The 25049-nt window shown below is 46.7% G+C and overlaps 1 protein-coding gene across 2 annotated transcripts in view; it reads right to left on the bottom strand.

Moving 5' to 3' along the window:
* Nucleotides 1-25049, bottom strand: part of MICALL1 (MICAL like 1) — a 453077-nt gene that overhangs the window by 411189 nt on the left and 16839 nt on the right. The window lies entirely within an intron of this gene.

Here is a 25049-nt window from a genome sequence, read left to right as displayed (position 1 = left end):
ACACCGACGGCACCTCCTCTGATTATATTTATATTCAGTACACCACAGAGGTAAGGCGCTGTTATATGTTTTTATGTGTGACTCACCCACACTTGCACTAGAATCCTTCTCTAGCTCTTGCAAGACCTCACTTATCCCTGAGGTCATCGCCCCAGTTTGGACCTGCATAGCAGGACATTGTTTGTCCCAGGCGGACCGCTGACCTGTTCCAGTCGGCCCGTAACACCCCTCTGTGCTTTACTCAGCCAGACACAGTAAGACCTGCCTCCTCAGTGAGGCAAGCAACAGGTACTCACGCATTTATCGCCAACTAATTAGTTACTATCTTGCACCTGAAACCATACCCACCTCCTCACACGATTCTCTGTCTTACTTCTCAGACAGAATGCATAGGATACTCCCCACCTCCAGTTATCCGTCCTGATGAAGGCCTGCACAAGACGGGCTATAAATCCAGCCCTCCAAGGCCGAAACACCCTGTGTTGACTATACGACTTCAAGTCCCATTGTTTTAACACACACAGTTTTATCACTGTGCAGTTTAGCACCATGTACTGTATTGTGTTTATAATGTTGTAACCCATGCTAGCCTTTCTATGGTAGCAGGGTCTATACGTCTCTTTTGTTATGAATCACAATCCAAGGCAGTCACCTTGGGTTAACACCACATGCATCATTGATGCCCATTTGTAATGATTGAGCTTCCTGTGTCAATCTGCCTGTAGATACATGTCAGTTTGTGAATTACATTAAAATCATTGAATGTTGTACTTTTACTGTGACACATCTATTAATTGACCACATGAGTGGGTGGTTTTGGTTTCCTTGACCCTTTTCATCTGTTTTTGATTGTAATTCAAAACTATGCTGTTTAACAAATTATACTGATTTTCCCTTTACATAGAAAGAACCACAGATGCAGCCTTGTTGCCATATTCAAGTAATTATCCACACACATATCAATTACTCTCAGCATATTACTGTACCCATGATTACTAAACTTACAATATGCAAGGACACCCCTCCAGGACACCGGCACAGCATCCCCCATACAACTGCGCCACACTGGGCACATCCTCCTTCTCTTCCAAACTCCAATCATCTGGAACACTCTGCCCCTCCACAGCCACAGCATTGACAATTGCCTGGCATTCATTTTCTCCAATCAGACCACCAGAGTTTCCTCCCCTCGCCCCCATCAGCCTCAGCAGACCCAAGCCCCACACTTTGTGGAGTCCCTCAAGTTTTGTGCGCATCACCCACATTATACAACATATTTACAAAGCTCCTATTCGATCGCCTGGACAACTTGGGTGTCATCTACACTAACTAGGCGAATGACACCCAAGTCTCATCCCCCCATTGGCTGCTATGACCAAGACTCTAAACTACTGAACAATATCTACCTAGAAATCCAGTCCTGGGCGGCTACCAACAGTTTATGCCTTAACAATGATAAGACCGAGCTGCTGATTGTAGGCACTCCGGCACGCTTGAACAAGCTTGACCATAGGTACTCATCCTTCAACATTGATGGTAACGCGATGGAAGTCTCCAAGGAAATAAAAACACTGGGGGTCTATCTTGACTCAACACGGTCCCTCAAGAAACAAGTCAGCGCGGTGGCGGCCTCAATAGCCTACACCAATAAGCTAATCTACAGTTGTAAAGCCTACCTGTCTACAAGCAGTTGCCTAACGCTAGCCAGAGCATTAGCACTGTAAAAAATTGACTATTGCAACACACTCTTTCTAGGCTCATCTGATCTTAACCTAAACAGGCTTCAGGTCCTTCAAAATAACTCACTGAGAGCAGCTCTCAACCTGCCCAGACTCAGCCACATCTAATCTCTTAGACGAAATGCCAATTGGCTGCCAGTTCGTGACAGAAGCATACTCCGCACCCTGGCAATTACACACAAGTGCCTCGCGAACACAGCCCCCAAATACTTGGCCGATAAATTCTGTAAGCACCAATCTTCTCGCACCACCAGATCTGCCCCATCTCACTGCCTTGTAGTACCTAGGTTCAACCTAAAAACAGCTTCCCAGTCCAAGCAGCCAAACGATCGAACTACATATCCCTTTCTTACAGACAAGAACCCTCCTTCCTGACACTCAAATTTGGAATAAAAAAACTTCTTGAGCAACAAGCCTCTCCAATGAGGTGCCCTTCGTCTGCATCTTGCTACCGTCCTGTACCTCCACTTTGATTGCCTGATGCACTTATGTTTATGTTATTTTACAAATACTCCATGATCCCAGACCTATCTGTAACCATTGGTCCTCCCAACTGCCACTGTGTTTTGCTTTTCTCCACATAACTCGGTTGTCTTTCCAGCGCCCAGTTACCTCAGGGTTCGGTGCGCAATATAAATAATAAACAAATACAAAAAAATTCAGAAAGGCCCTTAAAACCTGGTTCTTTCCTTCCTCCTCTTGAAATCTTCTTGCACTCTATGCTGTGATACGTGCACAGAAGCACTGGCCCAAACCCGACAAAACATCTATCCCCCCCAAGCCTCCACAGATGATGGCAGCGTTTGCAGCAGCACAGTGTGATAAACTCGACCTCCCCCGACCCCCATTTCACCACCAGATGATAGTACATCACTCCTCTGTACCGCCAGGCCCCCCCTCCCACTGCCCAGGCTCTCAATCTAGGGAGTCCTCAGCTGGTGAGACCAGCCAATTGCATTGGACCTAGCAAAGTGACATCAAAGATGAACTTCATCCGAGTTTAAGGTATGCATAACATGCACCACGTCTGTGGACACAGGCCGCAGGTACAGCCACCCAGGCATGCAACATGTAAAGCAGCTATGGCTAGGCAAATCCGGTCTCGCAACTCGCATAGACGCCCACACTGAAATCCCTGCCTTAGTATACAGCGACAGCCTTCGAAATATTTTGGTCTAGCTGGGCAAATATCGAGTCTCCGGAACTAGCACTCTTTCCTAAATCATCAACAGCCCATGTGCCTGACCTCCGGCCTGCTTACCGGAGGAGCGGTGTCCAGTTAGAGTACCTAAATCAAAAGGATCGAATGCCAAAGGTGAGAATGCATTCGACCGAAAACAAAAAGGATCACATTTTTTTTTTAAATGTATATATTTATTTTTTTGCTATAGTTTAGCTTAAAAAGAAAGGTGTTTTTACACCAAAAACAGGGGGTTTGGGGGGTGGACCCCCCCCCCAAAAAATAAAAAATGTTGATCCTTTTTCTTCGGTCGAATTGACTCAACCCTTTTGTCATTCGACCCTTTTGAGTCGATACTTTGACCTATAACCTACTGGAGCCTAGCCAGCCGACCTATGTCCTAACCTGCATACACGCATCTTAAAGTTAACTCTTCGAATCTCCCACACGAACTTCGGTCCCGAGGGTGTTCCAACCATAAAGCGCATGGAGGCCATACAAATGGGGAAAGGGAGCTATATAAATGACAAATAAAATACAAGTAAGGATACATCCCCACTATCAATTTCTATCAAGATACTACTGTAGCCAAAATCACCAAGGATAAAATAATGTAACCATACGGAGGGTCCACAATGATGGTGGGATTATAAATGACATATACACTTCAATAATATTGTTGCGCCTTATTATAAATACTGTATACTCACCATAGAGTAGCTATAATTACTATACACATATTATATAATAAACCAGCATGTTTATCTAACTCTTAAGTGTACAAGTGTTTATTTGGACCATATGTATACAGCAAGTTTTTTGTACCTTCCTACAGCCCTCTTTCGCTCCTATGATACGCCCGGCTGCTACACCATTGCTACCCCTACCTTGAGTGGTGCAGGCCTATATTAGAGGTTACTACTCTGTACTGCCAAGTAGAGTCTTAGAAAGTCCTTTGGGTGGACTTTAGAAAAAGCTCCCCAAAAGCAATATCTTGCTTTTAGCAGACCACAGAAAGCTTTTTTTGTGGCAGTGGATTTAAGGGTTCTTGGTGGTCCTACTTCATGAGAAACATAGTACCAATCCATAGGTAGGACCGGCATGATAATATGATGATATATATGATATGATTTGGCATTTATAACGCACCTATGCACAAGTGCTTCAATGAGTGACGAGGAAGGGAGGGAAACAGAGGGAGGACAGACAACGATCCTACTAGGCCAGGTGTCATTCAGATCACGCAAGTGCCTGGGAAGGGGGCAGGGACAGTGCAGTACAAGATGAGAACAATAAGTAACAGCCAGTATGTGGCAAGTGCGGACATCAGGTGTTGGGGCTGGTAGGGGGCTGTAAGGATACAGAAACAATCCCCAAGTTCAGGGTTTGCCAGGTGGGCAGTGCAGGAGTGAGACGCTGGCAGGGGAGGGACCTGGGACCAGATCAGAGGGTGTCCAGGTAGCCAGTGTAGTTCAGGTTTCAGCCAGGAGGTCAGCAGAGGAGAGGAGGAGAGAAAGCCGAAGCAAAGAGAAAGGTTTTGAGGTGCTTTTGGAACCGGAGATGGTTCTCCTCAAGTTTAAGGGAGGCAAGGAGGCTGTTCCAGAGGAAGGCACCGGCCGAATGAAAGATCTACCACCAACTTGTTGCTTGGAGAAGCGCCTGACCCTGAGGGAGTTGGAAGCGGATGAGCGGAGACCTAGAGAAGGAAGATATTTAGGAAGGCAGAGTTGGATGTATTGAGGACCCATGCCCCAGAAGGCCTTGTGGACGATGCAGCGGGTTTTGAACTTAATCCTCACAGCCACCAGGAGCCAGTGCAGAGATTTCAGTCCTGGAGAGATACAATCCCTGGGCTTGAGGCCAAGGACAAGTCTTGCAGTCCTGTTTAGGATAAGTTGCAGAGGGCGGAGAGTAGAAGCAGGTAGATTTAGAAAGAGGCTGTTGCAATAGTCCACCCTAGAGAGAACCAAAGCTCTGGAGACAGTGAGCTTCTGGGGAGAAGGAGAGGAAAGGAAGAATCCCTCTGAGGAGAGGCAGCTGGTAGTGTGCCTTCTTAGAGATGTCAGAGATGTGGGGAGAGTAGGAGAGTGTGGAGTCGAAGATGACCCGAAGGTTTTTAGCCTTGCAGGTGGGAGCTGGAAGAGGGCCAAGAGAGGCCGGCCAGAGAGCTACAGGAAAGGAGGGAGCGGGTGTGCCGATGAGGAGAATCTCGGTCATACTGGCATTAAGGCAGAGGTCGTTGGTGGCACACCATTCCTCGACTGCATCGTCTCTTTAAGTCTGTGTGAACGTCAGGAAAGGGAGGAACGAGAAGAAGGGGAGAAATGGTGGAATCATCCCCGTGAGGGCGGAATACAGCTGGGTAACCACCTTGAGAGGGAACAGCGGCGACACCTTCCCGGACTGAACCCAGCAGCGCTGGGAGCCGAGGAAACAGGCAGTGACAGCCTGGCGGTTCCCGCTCCCTTATCGCGTGGAGCCGAACTGGAAACGAACAGTAAAGACCCGGCGATTCCCAACCCCTTCATTCACAGCAGGTCATTATATAAGGAGGACACAGCTAACGGGAAGCCCTCGCACGTGACTGCAGGCTCCGCACAGAGGGAGAGTCGGGCAGGCGGTCACAGTCTCTTGCAAATTCCCATCTCCCCTGCAGCCATGCGCCATGCGGCTTTCCCCACAGATGCCATCACTAAGTTACACATGTCCGATACCGCATTTCCCAATCATTGCTCACCTGCCTGTGGGAAGTACAACGCTACGGAAGCGTTGATAGCATCGTATGGCAGGGAGATAGAGGTACCCCGCAAACTCCGGTGTTGACGGGAGAGGCTGCATGGCAAACCACGGGCAAAGAGAAAGGGGGCGGAGCTTGGGGGTATATTTATAGAAAAAGAGACCAGAGCAGCCCGATTGGTCCACATAGCCCCAACCCCTATATAAGGGTCAAACTGATGAAGGACTGTGTGTTTTTCCACTTCTCTTGCAGAACACCGGTGGGGGGGGGGGGGGGAAAGAGAGAACTACACCTGAGACGCTCTGGGCGTATGAAGACTAGGCTTCACCTTTTCATGGTTCATCCTCATCAGAGAAGAAGAAGGACCTCTATTCAAGAACTTTGAACAATCATTTTATTTATTTATTTTCTCTTCTTTGTGAACCTGAATAAAGGCAATTTTAAGTTCCTTCAAGCCAGCTGTTGTCTGCCTCATCCTTACAAATTGGGTGGCAGCGGAGGGATCGTGAAACACTCCATGGAGGGCATTGTTAAAACTCTAGCCGAAGGACAACAGCAGCTCCAACAGATTATCCAGGTCCAGACTCACCAGGCACAGACGGACCGTCAAACCATACAACAAGCGCTCCAGCTCCAGGCCGCCAGTCAAGATGCACTGAAGAAAGTCACAGATGCCATGGCAACAAGCAGAGGGTCCCCCATGGCCCCTATGGCAGTGTTACAGAAATTCCAACCTTGTGAAGATCCATGCTATTTCTTCCCCAACTTTGAAAGAGTCGCTCGCAATGCTCAATGGCCCGTTGACAAATGGCAACACTTTAGAGCCCCCTTGCTGACTGGAACTATGCAAGGGGCCTACCAAGCAGCCAACCCAACAGCTGACACAGCGTACGCCGAAATAAAAAGAACCATACTGGAATGCATGGGCATGGATGAAGAAGCGTATCGGATCAGGCCCCGGGAGACAAAACTGAAACCGGGGGAGACCCCCAGACAATTGTACTATCGTGTCCAAGACCTGACCGAAAAATGGCTTAAACCATCCAGTAGCAGTATCCAAGACATAATGGATAGAGTAAAGTTGGAACAGTTCACAGAAGCTCTACCATCCTCAATGCAACGGTGGGTTCGACAAAACCATCGACCCACGCTGGCGGAAGCCATTGATATTGCTTCTGCTTTCCAGAAGGCGGGGTTGTTTCGGTTACCTCCTACTGACCTTCCACTTTCAAGGAACTCTGCCCTAAAAACTCAGTGGGCTGGGGAACAAAGGACAAGAATGGACTCCAAGAGTACATCCTGGCCAAGCTTAAGCCGACAGCCGCAGTGTTTCGATTGTGGAGACTGGGGGCATATAGCGAGGTTTTGCCCCAAGAAACCTAAACCTGCGGAACCAATGGAAATCGGATTCATCCAAGGAAGAGAGTACCGGAGAAGTCGAGACCCTTATTGTCTAGATGTCTGTGCGGATGGTACTCCCCGACGGGCCCTACTCGACAGCGGGAGTGAACAAACGGCAATCAGACCTGAAGTAAGTGGGGAAGGGCTTGGGTTGGAAACTACCATACCTATAAAATGTGTTCATGGGGACACAAAGGCGTATCCGTCCAAAGAGGTTACCATAGAAGTAAAAGGGGTCGAGTCCAAGATGAAGGTCGCCATTATGCCTCACTTGCCAACACCGGTACTGCTAGGGACAGACCTCCCTTCCTTTCAGGACTGTGTAAAGGATGCAGAATGGCTGAAGACAACTCCCTTTTCGCAAATAGAATTCAGTCATGTAGTACCCAGGTCTCCAAGGAAAAGTAGGAGTGAAGTGAGAAGGGGAAAGAGAAAATGGGCAGAAGAGAAAACGTTTTCGGGGTACATAGACTGGTTACCAGATGATAAAAAGCCTACTTTCCAAAGTGAGTTAAGCACAGATCCCACACTAAGGGTTGCCTGGGACCAGGTCTTAGTCCCTCCAGAAAAGGGTACCTCTTATCCGTGGTTTAAGTCATCAAGGGGCCTTCTGTACCGGGTAACCAAAGACAAAGGAAACCATGAAGTCAAACAATTATTAGTACCCCTGAGTTTCAGACCTACCATAGTGAAATTGGCACATGATGATAAGACAGGGGGTCATTTGGCAAGAGACAAAACTCAAGAAAAAGTCCTAAAAAGGTTCTATTGGCCAGGAATCTATCGGGATGTGACAAGATATTGTGAAGAATGTAGAGTCTGCCAGAAAACCAATCCACAAATACCTCCCAAAGCCCCTTTGCAACCCTTACCCCTTATAAAAGAACCCTTTTTCCGTATAGGAATGGATATAGTTGGACCCCTTGGAACCTAATAGCCATGGACATCAATACATCCTAGTCATTGTGGACTATGCCACGAGATAACCTGAAGCCTTCCCCATGAGAGATATAAGCGCAAAACAAGACTGTAACCTGCTTGTACCCTTCTTCGCTCGTGCGGGTATACCATTCGAAATAATTACCGACCAGGGAAGAAATTTTGTATCTGGTGTGATGCAGAGGGTATGCGAACAGCTGAACATAAGACAGATACGTACCACGATTGATCATCCACAAACAGATGGCCTGGTAGAACGATATAATAAAACCATTAAACAGATGTTAAAAAAAGTGACTGAGCCTACAGGCACTAATTGGGACCAATTATTACCATGGGTACTTATGGTTTTGAGAGACACCCCTCAGTCCTCCACCGGGTTCTCCCCGTTTGAACTGTTGTTCGGACACAAACCTCGAACAGTTCTGGATATAGCCCGAAGTGAATGGGAAGACCAGGAGGAAGAGACCCAATTTACGGAATATGTTATTAATCTTCGAGACAATTTAACCAAGTTAAGGGAGTCGGCATGGGAGAATCTGGGCCGCTCACAAATAAATTAGGAAAAATATTACAATCAGTCTGCATGGGTATGAACTTTCCAGAAAGGGGACAATGTGCTGGTCTTATTACCCACATCATACAATAAAATGTTGGCCCAGTGGAGAGGTCCATATACAGTGGTAGCAGTGCTTGGTCCTGTGAATTACTTAATAGAACAGCCAGACAGGAGAGAAAAAACAAAAAACTACCACATCAACCTCCTGAAAGCATGGAAGGAGCCCAATAAAGCACCAACAGGGATGAACGCATTATCAAGGGACAAACGAAACAGTGAATCAGAACCAATCGCTCTACAAGCCGTTCAGTGGGGTCCTGTCTTAACAGAAGAGAAGAAGAAAGAATTAATGGAAGTCCTTAACCCTTTAAGTGGAGTTTTCTCTTTCTACCCTGGAAGAACATCGCTTGTAGAACATCGAATAGAGACATTACCAAACCAATATGTCAGAATTAGACCATATCGACTTCCGGAAACAAAAAGGGCAAAAGTACAGGCAGAAGTTGAAGAGATGTTGAAACTGGGAGTAATAGAAACATCAACCATTCATTGGTCTTCCCCGATAGTGCTGGTCCCTAAACCGGATGGTTCCACCCGGTTTTGTATGGATTATCAAAAACTAAATGAGATTTGTACATACCAAGCCTATCCCATGCCTCGTGTAGATGAATTGTTGGAAAGGCTGGGAGCAGCACAGTATTTTACGACTATAGACCTTACCAAGGGTTATTGGCAGATACCTTTAAGAGAAGAAGACAAGATCAAAACCGCTTTCTCCACACCATCGGAATTATACCAGTTTACAGTCTTGCCTTTTGGACTCCATGGGGCCCCGGCCACGTTCCAGTCATTGATGAACCAGGTGCTGAGAACTCATAGTGACTATTGTTCGGCGTACTTAGATGACATTATAGTATTCAGCAATAGCTGGAAAGAACATCTTATTCATCTTCAAAATGTCATCAAGGAATTGGATGGAGCAGGCTTAAAAATCAACTCGAAAAAAACAACCATAGGTGCCCAACAAACCCGGTATCTAGAATATCTAGTGGAGGTGGAAAAATACGTCCTCAACTAGACAAAGTAGAAGCCATTTTCAAGTTACCAATGCCAAACAACAGGAAGCAGATCAGGGCCTTTTTGGGTTTTGTGGGATACTATAGGAGGTTTATTACCATGTTTTCAACAATAGCGGCACCATTGACCGAAGCTTTGAAACGTACCTACACCAAGTCCATCCACATGAACCAGGAAGCCTTTAAAGCCTTTAACCACCTAAAGGAAGCAATTTCAGTACTCCCGGTGTTATGTTGCTCCGATTTCAAGAAAGAATTCTTCCTTCAAACTGACGCCTCGGGAGTTGGGTTAGGTGCCGTTCTTTCCCAGGGAGTGGAGGAAGATCTTTACCCGGTGGCGTTTATTAGCCGAAAACTACTACCACATGAATAGTCTTATTCCACTCTGGAAAAAGAGTGTTTGGCTATTAAGTGGTCTGTGGAAACTCTGAGATATTATCTCTTAGGTCGGACATTTACTGTATTTACAGACCATGCGCCACTACAGTGGTTAGCGATAAATAAGTATTCAAACCAGCGTGTTCTAAAATGGTTCCTTACTGTACAGGCTTTTTGCTTCAGGGCTGTACACAAACCCGCATCGTTCCAGGTGGTCCTGGATTATCTCTCCAGAAGCATGGATCGACCCGAATGGCTCGATTCTTCGGGGGGGAGGGGGAGTTTTGTGAACGGGAGGAAAGGGAGGAACGAGAAGAAGGGGAGAAATGGTGGAATCACCTCCGTGAGGGGGGAATACAGCTGGGTAACCACCTTGAGAGGGAACAGCGGTGACACCTTCCCGGACTGAACCCAGCAGCGCTGGGAGCCGAGGAAACAGGGAGTGACAGCCCGGAGGTTCCCGCTCCCTTATCGCGTGGAGCCGAACTGGAAACGAACAGTAAAGACCCGGCGATTCCCAACCTCTTCATTCACAGCAGGTCATTATATAAAGGAGGACACAGCTAACGGGAAGCCCTCGCATGTGACCGCAGGCTCCGCACAGAGGGAGAGTCGGGCAGGCGGTCACAGTCTCTTGCACATTCCCGTCTCCCCTGCAGCCATGCGCCACACGGCTTTCCCCACAGATGCCGTCACTAAGTTACACATGTCCGAGTCCGTATTTCCCAATCATTGCTCACCTGCCTGTGGGAAGTACAACGCTACGGAAGCGTTGATAGCATTGTATGGCAGGGAGAGAGGTACCCCGCAAAACTCCGGTGTTGACGGGAGAGGCTGCATGGCAAACTACGGCAGGCAAAGAGAAAGGGGGTGGAGCTTGGGGGTATATTTATAGAAAAAGAGGCCAGAGCAGCCCTGATTGGTTCACACAGCCCCAACCCCTATATAAGGGTGAAACTGATTAAGGACTGTGTGTGTTTTTCCGCTTCTCTTGCAGAACACCGGGGAAGAGAGAGAGAGAACTACACCTGAGACGCTCTGGGCATATGAAGACTAGGCATCAACTTTTCATGGTTTATCCTTATCACAGAAGAAGAAAGACCTCTATTCAAGAACTTTGAACAATCATTTTTTTTCTCTTCTTTGTGAACCTGAATAAAGGCAATTTTAAGTTCCTTCAAGCCAGCTGCTGTCTGCCTCATCCTTACAGACTGGTTTTGGCTGAATCTTTATGGGCATCCTTCGAAGCATGCAGTGAGCCGACCCAGCTCCCAAATACCCCTCACCCGAGACGAGGACCGAGAAACCGAGTACAGTCACCCGCTGTGACAACCGTCCTTCGCCTAAGCCTGAAACAGGGTGCCAACAAGCGAGAACCGAGAAGATCCTTTGCAGGGCATCTGTCTGCATGAGAGCTGTCGCTAGATCCACTGAAATTCCTTTTTTCTGTTACCAAGATCAAGAAACCAGTGACTAGGTCTGCTGTCTCCTGACCGCTGGATCAGTCCTGCAACAACTGATTTTTCACCTGAAGGTACTGTCTTACCTCTGGTACAACTTACCTGTGAGTTGCTTGCTTGATCTTGGGGGGCTTCAGATCGCTTTATCTCGCACCCCTCCAGGTCACTCATAGAGTTGCATTGTGGTGGACCACCCATTGTACTCCAACCATGCCTTAGGACAATGGTCCTTGAGGCAAACCTACAAGATAACACCCTGATTCCCTTGCTTTTGTAAAACTAACTGTACTTGCCTGCAATACTGGAAGAGACTCCTGCTGGACTCTACCATACTGAACCTTTTACCCTACTTTCCCACCTTTCCTGCTCACCCTTGGATACTGGTGACCCAGATGAACACAGAGACTCACAGAAGGTAGGGTTGGACTCCTTAAGATAGTCTGGAATAAAGTTATTAAAAGTTTGCATATATGTTTCAGATTGTTTTACTAAGTGATTTGATACTACCAATGCTATTCTAAGGTTATTACGACTGTGGTCCATTATGCAAAGAATATGACGGTGATCTTATATTTTAAAGTACATAGTTGACTTGTGAATTATCACCTCTGCCTTAGTGTATATAATAAATGCCTACGTTTGTATAACCTCTAGTGTATTAGTGATTTTTTGGACTTAGAGATCTGTACCTCACTAGAGCCCTCCTCCCTCCTTAAAATAAGCCTGGCTGCTTGCCATTTTAAGAAGCCTTTGTGTGGTGTGAGGAGTCAGAAATGAAAGGCGGTCACAAAGTTATAATATTCTTATTGGACATTTTATTTTACATAAATGGGTTGGAAAAACACCGCTCTAGCCTGATCCCAAGGAAGGAGATTTCCTACTTACGAAACTAAAACTAAGAATCAGCCTGTGTCAAGTAGTTAGTAACCGTCCTTGCGTCTAAAACATTCTAAACTGATCCTCACAATAGAAACAAAATTAAGAGTGCACGGAAATATCTCTTGACATATGTTTTGTGGAAAAGTGTTCATAATCAAAACAAAGATAAATCCAAAAAGTGTTTTCCAAGGAGAATCCTTTGGCTCCCAAGGATGGTTCTCCACCCCTGCATTTTTAGTAGGATGGCAAAGGTTTCTTCTTTAAACGACAATGTGTTTGTATCACAACAGTGTCGCGTTGTCTAACAATTCCTTGATGCTTTCATTAAGTTCTTGTTCACGCAATATTTTCTGTAACATCCAACAATGCCTTTGTAGCAAAAGTGTTTCTCTTGAACAACAATATCTTTATATTGGATGGGGGCCATGGAATAGGACATGCTGCGTGAGGAGCTCCTGATGATCCGACTCTATTTTTGCCAAAGTTACCTGTTGAAACTGCAACGAGCGCCTAGAACTTTGGGGATCAGGCGTCGGAAGCCGCACGGCAAGTGAAGTTCACTGGAGAAGTTCATAGTCCCGGGGAATCGCGAGATATACATGTTTTTGTTGGTACGGCTGTGTGGCCGCTTCGGCACCAAGATGGCGGCTAACAAAGGAGAGGCCTCCGAGGAGAAACAAAACTGATTTCCCTGAACTGCGGGACATGGCTGCGGTAAATTGCCTAGAGGAATAGTACAATAGGGAAATATGGCAGAGTGTTCGAACTAGCACCATGAGAGCGCCCGGCCTGGCATACGCTAATGGAGCCTCGGCGATCTGACTGCAGGAGGAGATAGCAATGGATGCTTGGGCGACGAGGCCTACGGAAGTTGAATAGGGAGTGTGAGGCCATAGCCCACCCGTAAGACAATTCGAAGTGCCATCTCGAATGTGAGTTAGGAGACCTGGGAGCCAGACCATTGTCGGACCGAGGACAGTGCAACAGCTGCACTAAAACGGAGGCGTACAGGAGTGGAGGGCAGCGCCATGCCGGCGAAAGGGTTGAGAGTCAAGACTAAGCAACCCACGATGGAGACTTTCACAAAAACGCAACGGACCCCCTCTACAACGGTGCAGAGCATGGTCGTGACCCCTGCGGAAGACGCCCCCGAAGGGGACAAGCACCAGATCCTGGAGGCTATAACGGGACTGAGTGCTAAATGGGACATGGCAATGGCGGACCTACGCACAGCTCTAGAGAATAAGATTGATGCTGTAGGTACGGAACTCACCCTGCTACGTCAAGATGTTAGGGCGCTTGCAGAAAGGAACAGCGGTCTAGAAAGTGGGGTGAAGATTAATACAGATGTTAGCACGAGCAATGCGAAAGAGATTCATGTCTTAAAACAACAGGTCGCCAACCTGGAAAATCGTGTGGAAGAGGCGGAAGGAAGGTCGAGGAGGAACAACATTCGCGTGGTTGGCCTTCCGGAGGGGGAAGAAGGCCAAGACCCCACAAACTATGTTGAAAACATGATCCTACAAGGGATCGGAGCAGGGAATCTTTCGCAGGGATTTACGGTGGAGAGGGCGCACCGCGCCCTAATGAGGAAACCCCGGCCGGGGGCCCTGCCAAGACCGATCATCGCGAAGATCCTGAATTACAGGGACAGAGAAAAGATCCTCGAAGATTTTCGTAAGGGAGGCACGTTAGAGAGCATCCACCAACATCACAGCATACCCGGACTATACGATACTGGTGCAAAGGCAGAGGTATAGTTACGTTGCCGTCAAAAGAGGACTGAGGGCGGCAGGAGTCAAATATATGCTGCTGTATCCGGCACGATTGAAAGTGCTACATAAGAACAAAGCGCTATTTTTTGATACCCCGGAGGATGTTGTCACATGGCGGGACCTGCAGGGCTGCCCGGAACAAGAAGCGGATTGTGACCGGCAGGATCATACCGAATGAAGATTTTGTAAGGAGGAGGACCCTGATTGTGTAGAGAAACTGTAACTGATTGAACTTTGAACACAATCTGAGCCTGGTGCTCGATTTGGACTGGAATATAGGGAGTGTAACTGTAATTGGTAACGGTTTGGCATCTGTATGCGTAATGTTTTTTGAAAGGAGCAACAGAACGTGGACGACCTACCCCAATAGATTATAAGCTTCAGCGGCCATTAGGGCGGCTTTACTCTACTGAACCCTGAGTAGAAGCTTGTGCTCAGATGTGCAGGGCTAGATGTGGGGGTGCCTGAGATCCAGGAATGGAGCTGGGCAACGGTTGGGGAGGGTATTGTTGGGGGAGGGGTGGGTGGGAAGAAGGTGGGGGGATGGGAAGCTGAGTGTGTGTGTGGTTATGGGGAGTTTGAGTTTTGTTTCAAGCCTATTTGGAGGAATCAGCATGTTGTACTTGCGGTGCATGAAGGGGGGGAAAATCGGCGGAGGATCGGGAGGGTGCTTACTAACGACCTATGGGGGACCTCAGGATAATAACGTGGAACGTTAGGGGCCTTAACAGTTATCTGAAAAGAAACAAAATCATAATGTATCTGAAAAGGCAGAAAATAGATATCGCACTACTACAGGAGACGTACTTGACGAGAGAGAAGTTGGACTTCGTTAAGAGAAAGTGGAGAGGGACCGTATTGGGCTCGCCATACTCTGCATATGCCCGGGGGGTGTTAATCTGGGTGGCACCGCATGTCCCGTTCAAATCGATACAAGAGGCAGTTGAGACTGATGGAAGGATGGCTATATTGCGAGGGCTGGTGGAGAGCAGGGAGGTATGCATAGTAAACATGTATGCCCCCAACCAAAACACAGCAGCATACTTCAGAGCCCGGTGTACCAATCTTAGTACGTGTATAGGGAGCGCAGTGATCTGGGGTGGGGACTTTGTGTATTGGATCCTGTGGTGGACAGATCTGATGGCAGGGTGAGTAAGCCTAGCCCAGCGGCGAGAGCGTTGCAGATACTGCTAACTGATTTTGGCTTTGCAGATGCGTGGAGGATGAAACATCCCACTGAGAGGCAACACTTGCACTATTCAGCCCCGCACCAACTGCACACTAGGCTCGATTACGTCTTTGCTACAGCAGATGTGATGTCTGAGATTACTCAAATCGAATATAAGGCTAGGGTCCTCTCGGATCACTCTCCCCTGATCCTCCGATGGCAATATTGCCCCCCGAAGGCGAAGATCCCTACATGGCGTCTCCGAGCGGAGGCGCTTAAAGATCCAGTCTTTAGAGAAGATATAAGGGAAGAGATTACTAACTTCTTTGAAGAGAATACTGGGAGTGTTGATTACGCGGGCACATTATGGGAAACTTTTAAGGTGGTGATGCGGGGGACGGCCATTGCTAAGTCAAGAGGGTACAGGGTGGGGTCTTAGCTGACCTGCAGAGGGCGGAAACTGAGCTAGAAACAGCTTTAAAGAGCAGCGACGTAGACACGGAGCGGGTACTCCAAATACAGCAACCATGTGCAGGGCTTTGGGAAAGACTCTGCAATCTCAATTATAGGAAATATGTTGAGAGGCAGCACGCAGGGGGAGACAAGACAGGCCGCCTTTTGGCCCGGCTATACAAAAGCGAGACCCCTAGGCCTCCGATTAGGACCATTATTAGGGAGGACGGAGATGAGGTGGCCACGCAAGAGGGGGTTAACAAAGAATTTGTGGAATATTACAGAGTGCTGTATGGAGATGATGAGATGGGTGACCAGCGCAAGATAATCGAAACGTTAGAAGACATAGGGCTGCCCAAGATAAGTGAAGAAGAGAGGGAGGAGTTAGATGAGCCAATCACTTTGGAGGAGTTAGAAGAGGTCGTGAAGCAGTTGCCTACCTGTAAGACCCCGGGAGCAGATGGGTTCCCCAGCGAATTCTATAAAGTATAGAGAGAGGAAATCCTCCCCCCAATGCTGGACATGCTTAATGAAGCGTTTGAGATAGGACGGTTACCTGAGTCACTCAGAGAGGCGATCATAATACCGCTGCCCAAGCCCAATAAACCGGAGCATAGATGTGATTCCTACAGGCCTTTGTCGATGCTAAATCAGGACAGCAAGATTCTTATGGCTGTCCTAGCAAATCGATTGCAGAAATTGATTGGTATACTCATACATCCTGATCAAACAGGTTATGTCCCGAGCAGAAACATAATACACAACCATAGGCGACTCCACCGGGTGGTCGAATGGGGTAGTAAAAACGAGGGTGAGATGGCGATAGTGTCTCTAGATGCAGTTAAAGCTTTTGATTTGGTCAAGTGGTCGTGGCTATTGGCTGCTTTGGAGGGGTATGGAATGGGGCCGGGCTATATCAGCTGGGCTAAGATGTTGTATAGTGAGCCGCTTGCCAGGGTCCGAACGGGAGCGTTGATATCCGAAAGGTGGCAACTTGGCAGAGGCACCAGACAAGGGTGCCCCTGGTCCCCGATGCTTTACATCTTAGCCCTGGATCCTCTGGCAATATGCCTTAGGGCACAGTATGATGCGATTGGCATTGAGGTAGGAGGGGAACGACACTTGATATCCTTGTACGCGGATGATTTGTTACTGTACTTGCAATACCCAGAAGAAAATCTCTTATACATACTTGAAGTGATGGAAAGGTAGGCAGAGTTGTCAGGCATCTCGGTGAACCCCCAAAAGTCTGTCATATTCCCGCTAGGTAGCTATAAGGGGACCCCTGTAGATAGACTACTGGTGCTACAGGTACCATGGGCAACTAGCTCTTTTCACTATTTGGGCGTAGATGTATATCACATGGTGCAAGAAGAACACAGACACAATACGGAAGTAGCCGTCGAGAAAATTAGAAACAGCATGCAGTTCTGGGCAAGATTGCCCTTGGCGATGATGGGGCGGGGGGCCATGCTTAAGATGGTAGTTCTGCCCAGGCTCCTGCATTACTTTAGTAATATCCCATACATAATACCCAAGAAGTTTTTTAGTAAATTGAACAGCATGTGTAGGGATTTCCTGTGGCACGGTACCCGAAATAGAGTGGCGTTTTGGAAACTGCAGAACTTTTATCAAAAAGGAGGTATCAGACTGCCTCATTTTGAGGTTTATTATTTGGCGGGACAGTTACAGTATGTGGCCAAGTGGCTTTCTGATGAAGTGACCCTGAGCACAGGGTGCTTGGACAGGACTGCACCCCGTTTTATTTGAAAGAAATGATTTGGCTGTCCGATACTGAAATGAGGGGGCGTCCTGCGATGTTGAGGCTTGGATGGAAAATTTGGCGTAGGACTTGTCGTTTGATGTAAGTCCCATGCCCGTGCCTCCCGCAGATACCGCTGGTTGCTTTGACAGGAGGGGATGATCAGCTGAGGGCGATTGTTAGGACCTACTGGGAATCGGTGGGACTGGCAACGCTAGGCAATGTTTGGCAAGAGGGATCCATTAAGGAGTTTATAGAACTCAACGAAGAGGCGTGGCTACACACGGGCCAATATGTCACGTACATTAGATTGGTGCGGATGATTAAGGACACCTGGCCAGAGACAGTTTTGATAGAAGAACCAGATGCAGTTTTGGGAGCAATATATGATATATCCGAAGGAGGTCATGAGATCTCGAGACTGTATGAGATGGTGATGGCTAAGGCGGGGAAAGATTTGGCACATCTGAGACTGGACTGGGAGGTGGAAGTGGGGGCCCCGATGGAGGACGGGGTGTGGGAGCGTGCCCTGGGCTACCATAAAAAAGTGCCTAGAAATGCCAGATTAAAACAAATACAGCAGTACGTAACATATAGGGCATACATGACCCCCTTGAGGATATCTAAGTTCCGAAACGCTGGAAGACAAGTGTGTCCTAAATGTAACCTGGAAAACGCTGACATGACACATATGTTTTGGTCGTGCCCGATTATTAGGTGTTAGTGGGGAGAAGTGGCGCACAAACTGGCTGATAAAGGGGTTACTCTTGTCACAGACACGGCCTGGGCCTGCTTACTGGGCGGGTTCTCTAGGCCACGGAAACTCAAGCATATTGAGAAACTGAGAAATCTGGCGTATGTGCTTGCGAAACGTAGGATCGCCATGGGGTGGAAAAAATGCCACAAACCTAAGGTGGATGTATGGTGGAAGGACTTGCAGAAATGGGTAGAGGCTGAAACGGTGGAATGGCAAGAAGTGAGTAGCCGGCTGATGAAGGGGAGGCGGGCACCCCGTTGGCTTGGAAAACGCTAATAGCAGAGTTGTTTGGAGTAATATCAGATCCAACAGACTCCGAAGAGAACGAAACCCGGCCGCATGTGCCAAAGATTGAATGAGATTGACAAATAGGCTCACGGGGGGAGGGAGGGATAAGGGGAGCAGTGATTAAGATAACTTCATGTGTAATGGAACTATTATGATTATGCTGCTCGTTTGGTTTTTGTTGTTTTGTTTGCATAAAATTAATAAAAGAAATTAAAAAAAAAAATAATCTTTATATTGGTTTCACAAGGTTCGTGTTCTGTAAACATAAAGGTTTGGCTGTTGCCTTTACATATCAGAACTTCTTTTGTGTACTTTCCAGAATCCCTGTTATACTTACATAATATTCACTATTAAACTTTTCTTTCAAACTCTGGCGGATGGCCTGGTGTACTCCTCTGCCAGGAATCCTCTTATGGGTACTTCAGTTCCCCTGGTATACTTCCCTGCCAGGTGTTTTCAAAATGCCCGGTAGGTTTGGCTGCCAGGACTTCTTGTATGCATTTCCTTTTTGGTGGATTACCTGGTATACTCCTTTGCCAGCATTCCTTTTCTGGGGCTCTTTAGATTCCCCGGTATACTTCCCTGCCAGGTATCTTTCCCAAGTATTAGAGTTCTTTATATAGTTTCAAATGGCCATTTTTTTTCACTGCCTTGTCCTCCCTTTATGACTTTCTTAGATCCCCTGGTATACTCCCCTGCCAGGTATCTTGCCATAATGTAAAGGTCTCTTCACAACTTTAGTAGATTGCCTGGTATACTCCCCTGCCAGGAATCCTTCTCTGGGGTACTACATATCCCCTGGTTGAAACACTTGTGTATAGGCGTGTTATAAATGCCATATCATATTCTCCCCTTGCCAGGCATCTTTCTCCAAATGTCAGTTGTCTGGTGCCTTCTCTTTACCATGGCTTCCTTATTGGTTTCACAGTTACTTTCAATATGTCACATCAGCATCTACTTTGTTCTGTCCAATGTATTTATTTAGGGTAACACTTTTTCAGCTCTCCCTCACATTGACATCTCATGCATACGTAATTGTTTAGGTTTCGTTGCTGCTCTTTGTCTTGGCAGTATTCAAATCTTCTTCCTTTTAAACATTGATTTAACATTAGGTGTTGCCTGTGTTTAAATCGCCTTTGAGTATTGTCTAAAATATCAATCTCACATAATTTGTTCACTTGCTTGCTTGTCAGTATGCCCCGGGTTCCCCCAATGACTCTGGGCCAACTCACTGGTAGTTCATAACGTCTCTGACTTATGGCGTGCCTCTGCGGTGAAGCTTCCTCCCTGGATTGGCTTCTTATGCAATGCAGGCGTCACTTCAGTGTTTCCTGCAGCTCCACGTTATCTCGCCGGTTTCCTTCTGTGGCCCGGACCGGAGAATGCTGATTCCTGACTCGACAGTACCTCATGCTGGATACTGCAGTTGCCATTTGTCAATGTCCTAGGCAATTTAGTTTGAATGAAACAACTAGTCTGCATGTTAGTCTTTGGACTTTGCTTGGTTTGCATTAACTCTTCCCCTCCACTTCTTCGTCTCAGTACTTGAGGCTTTATGGGAGCTGTAGTCCATAGATGCAATTGGATTTCCAAAATGATGATGTTCAAAAGCTTTACATAAAGAAATGTCAGGAACAGAAGATGTTTTGTGTGTGTTATGAATGTTTGAGGTATACACAGAGTTTCGTCTAGAGAGACATAAAGGAAGGGGTTTCTGATTTTCACAATAAGGGGAAATTGTTGGGTGACAACAAGCCATCAGGAACTTGGATATTATAGTGTCTTCATCAGGGAAAAGGGGGGGGGATACTGTCTCATCCAATGGACTCATCCCCTCTCCCCGGTAGTGGTCCCCTCCCCTTTGATCCTCTCTCATATAACCACCCACAGGGTCAGCATCAGGTAGCGGCTGCCGTTCCCTGGCCACATGGGAGGAGGTCACCACTGGGAATCAGTGAGGAGTCCATCAAATTCATCACTGTGATTCAGGCCTAAACGAAGAAGTGTAACCCTGTTCACCTAAAGTGGGATTTTCCAAGTTCTGTTACAGACAACAACTTGTGTAAAACTCTCTAACAAACCAGTAACTCTTTGTGCCTCCATTTAATTGGTTTTAATTCATTGGGTGGTCATAAAGCTGGCAGGCTCAGTGTCTATAATTTCCTATTTCTGTTAGGAGCATTTTTACTCCTTTTTTGGCAAGTAGTTATCTGTATGAGTACATAGAAATGGCTGGACATTTATCTGTAAGGCTGCTCGAGCTATAGTTTGGATATTTCAATAGGCATACCTTAATTTCCCTTGCTGAAGTTAAACATGTTATCTTTATGTTTGCTCTCTGCAACTACATATATTTTCCATTAAAAAAAGGGTAACAAAAGTCCAGAATGATCTAGAGTTTTTCCATGTTAACTGCTTTCCTCGCTAAAACACAGAGTGGTTTGTTATTTAAGCCATTTCATCTTATAAGTTTCTTTTTTCTTAATTTCTTACATTACACCCTCTATGGTTTGCATAATTGTCCTCTAATAAGATACGCATTTGGCGGTTAAACTCTGACATATTCCCATAATTTTAGATAAATTCTGGTCATGCCACATTAACTATGTTTACCTCCCACTAGATGGTTTGTCTACCTTATGCCAGTGATACATGGCTTGTAGGGGTAAATGATCACTTTCAAGATAAGGGCAGACAAGAGATGCAGAAGAGGCAAACAGTTGATTTTAATATAATAATCAATTAATGGCTTTGCTTTCGTTTCAATTAGGGTCTGCAGGTCAATTATCTGCCACTCTACCATTTTCCACTTTCACTGGTAGCATAACCAACCCCTTTTTATTTGTATACCAGGGCTAAACTACTGGCTGAGGAATGTCTACACAACACATAATAAAGTCACCTCACAGTTTGCACGACGATACTGGGTAGTGCAATTTCCAGCCATCACATTTTCTAATTGCAGTTATTAAGACATTCTGAAAAGTCAGGTAAATCTAAATCTAAATCTGGGTGCAAATACAATTTGCAAAGCAAGATGTAATTTAATTAGGGAGCTCGATTTGACTTTTAAAGACTATGCTATTAGTGAAATATGGTCCAAGGAAGGTTTAACAGAATTCCCTTTAATTCAGTTCCCAATAAGGCGCAAAACTTACCCTTAGTATAGCTTTGGCTGCTGGGGCTAGCTGTGACAGAATAGACAACATTGCAGCTTATCGAAAATGGTTCAGTTGCCCAGGTTTCTTGTAGCATAATGTCCTGCTTATTCAGGAACCCAATGGCCTCCTGTTTATTTCATAGGCTTTTTATTTTGGCCACATTCCAGTGTATCATGTTCATTTTACCACCATGTTTTCAGGTTTCCCTTTCCCGTAGTTTTTATTCTGCATCGCCAGTTCTCTTTTCTGTAGTGTGGGCGCATCCCCTTTGTGCATTAATAGGAAGGCAACCCCACAGAAACAGTTTTCTTTTTGCTGATTTGCCTAATTTGCCTGCTCTCCCTTTCCACCCCCCTTTTAAATATGCATGGTATGCTGCACATCCTTTGCTCTTGCGCAACCACCTGAGCTCATTTGTTGCACTTCCTTCGATCCATCCATTTACCAGTCTGTTCCCTGCACCCTCAGAGTGCAAGCATATGGTTCCAGCTGAACAAAATTAGTAGACAGAGAAGCCACAGTGAAAAGAAGAAATTAAGATGACCTGCTACTCATTCTAGCATAGAAATTGCAGATTTGCATGTTCAATGTCAGGCGTAGTTTTTATAATTGTACAAGATAACCGCTATCCCATTGTGCTAAATTTGGTGGGCTGTTCAGATGGCTCCGCAACACCAGCGACAATCTCTCATCCCTAGCAGTTAATAATCCCTTCTCCACTTGGAGGTTTTCACAGGTAAGTGGCATACCATCCACTTTACTCAGTAAAAACAGGCAAATGCTCCCAAAATAAAAAGTAGGGAGACAAAAATATTCCCAACACTAAGTAGTAAACAATAGAAACTGAGTAGACGTTCGGCTGCTTTTACCTATATAGTGCCACAGATATCTTCTCATCAGTGGTAGTAGCAGAGCGGTGTCACAGGAAGGACCATTACTATTCAATTATCACTAGCTGATCTGTATAGGAATTTATCCTTACATTTTCATGAACTACCAGTAGCAAAGAAATCTGATTTACAAAAAGATACTCGTTTTAAAACAGATTTTTACTTGTCAAAATAACACCCCAATTAGGAAAGAATTTTTTTCCTCCCTACAAATAATTTTACTCCTAACTTCAAAAAAATAAAGAGTCAAAATGCTCCTACTTCAAATCTTATCTGGACCATGCCACACAATTTGATCAATTTGGCTGGGTCCCCCAAGCTCCTCGTTGGCCGAGAGCTGGAGACAGGTCATTATTATTATTAGAGCAAACAAAAGAGTTCATATCACAGTTCCAGAGGACCGGGATGTGGGCATTTCCGCTTGTTCCAAATGATTCTGCTCATATTGCTCCAGACACCCTAAATGTTGTTTTTTTAACAATCACAGGCCACTTTTTGTCCTCTAAATTTTATGAAAAATAGTATTAACAGCAAGGTTTGCGTTGGTGAACATAGAGCAGCTCTCTTCTTTACTGTCATTTTTTATAGTGTAACTCACCATTCCTAAGGTGTGGGGGGCAGGTGGGCAAGTCTTTGTGACAGACCAGAAATGTCTGCCTCTATGATAATTAGCGAATCAGGAAAATCGTTGTCTAGCAGGATACAATTATCAACAAGTAAACGCTCTCTCCCTTTTTTAATGTGGGATTATTAGCGATTTACATTAACCGATTAGCGCAACAAAAATGATTTTCAGACTTGTCAACTGTTATATGCAAAATTCTCTAATTGTCTTAGTTCCTCACTCAGCAGCTACCCATTGTGCATCAAAAGAAATATGGTGATCTACTAACTGAGCAATTATTTTTGTAGATCATAGATTTGCTGGAGAAGCATAGCGATTTAACTAAGTGTTACTGCTTGAGATTCTTTTCTATTTTCATTATCGCAAATTCCTTCACTATATCTTTTCCTATCAAGGGTTTCATAGGCTGCCTGTCTTACTTTTGAGCGTAGTAGGGAATTTACTGCCCAGTTGAAATCAGCTTTTGTGTGAATAAAGAGTGGAGTCTATGTTCTTTAAGAGGGAAAATAAATGAAAAGATGTGACGCTACAGATGCTGTTCAACTTGCTTTATTGTTGGTATAAAGGCATGTGGGGATTAAGGTTCTAGCTACTAAAAAGGAGATTCCTGGAGACCACTAGGGGGCGTGGGACAAGATGGCTGCATAAGAGCGCAGCTCTCGCTCCCTCCAGCATATTGGTGAAGAAACTGTGCACTCAGACCCAAGGAGGCTCTTGTAGGCGACAGCCGCCTGTGTGGTAACGACAGAGGCACCCGCTGGTGTGGTCGCTGCCTCGTAGGCTTTGAGGGAGAGTGGTAACACGCTGTGGGATTACTCCGACAGTCTTGGCGGGACCGGCGCTGTGGCCTGGATTGGAGAGCCGTGGAGCGTGGAGGCAGGCTGTGGCAAGCTACGAGCACCCCAGGTCACGGAGTGCTGAGAGGCAGACGGTAGTCTCGGAACTGCCGTGTGGACCTGGGCGGCCCACCTGGCCACCGAAAGTCAGAGAACCGCGGCTGAACCACCGGCTGGCTCAGGACCACACAAGAGGTGACAGAAGGCACCAGAAGAGGAGCCACACCACCCAGAGGCAGCCTGGCATCGGACCCACGCAAGAAGAACAAAGCTTCTGAAGGGGCGCAGCAGACAACGGAGTGAAACGAGTCACTCCCCCGCCCAAACCGTGCAAAGCGTGGGAGAACGGCGACAGCTGGGGAACCATTGGAGGCACATCACCTGCGAGGAAATGAGACTCCAGTAAGTGAAAAAGACACCCCCCATACCGTGCCCGGCGCCGAGAGGTGCGTAGAGTCCTCAGCGAATAACCCGGATAACCCGATGACCTGTGAACGAGGCACCAGGAGTGCCGGAGCAATGCACAGTGCCGTGCCTGACAACAGAGGGGAGGCTGCCCCCCCCAACTGACGTAGCTGCTACGGCCTGGAAGGAAGCAGACCCAGCAATGTTTAGAGGGTAAGACCAGCGCGTGTGAGCAGGAAGGAGCAAGCACCCGTACACGCAAGGAGGTACGTGCCCACACCTCTGCCCCCCCTCCATGTGAGCATGACCAGGAGAAGCTGAGCCTAGGCGTGGAAAGGTGGCGGGAGCCGGAGGACTCTGAGCCTGGGGGACAAACATGGGGGTAGAGGCCTCGTAAGCAAAAGCTGTGCTCTGGTCCCACGCTACCCCGAGGTGCTGGTGAGGACAGCAGGGGCACCGGGATCCTTATTCCTACATACAAAAGGGGAGCTTGCAGAAATCGCATTGCCTGGGGATAGAAACATTTTTTTTTTTTTTTTAAAAAACACCCCCCTCACCGCCAAGCTCGACAGCACTATTTC

This window comes from Ambystoma mexicanum, chromosome 3q (assembly GCF_040938575.1).
Source record: "Ambystoma mexicanum isolate Mex_15411 chromosome 3q, UKY_AmexF1_1, whole genome shotgun sequence".
NCBI lineage: Eukaryota > Metazoa > Chordata > Amphibia > Caudata > Ambystomatidae > Ambystoma > Ambystoma mexicanum.
Note: the sequence above shows the minus strand (reverse complement) of the source record. Positions and strands in the feature narration are given on the sequence as shown.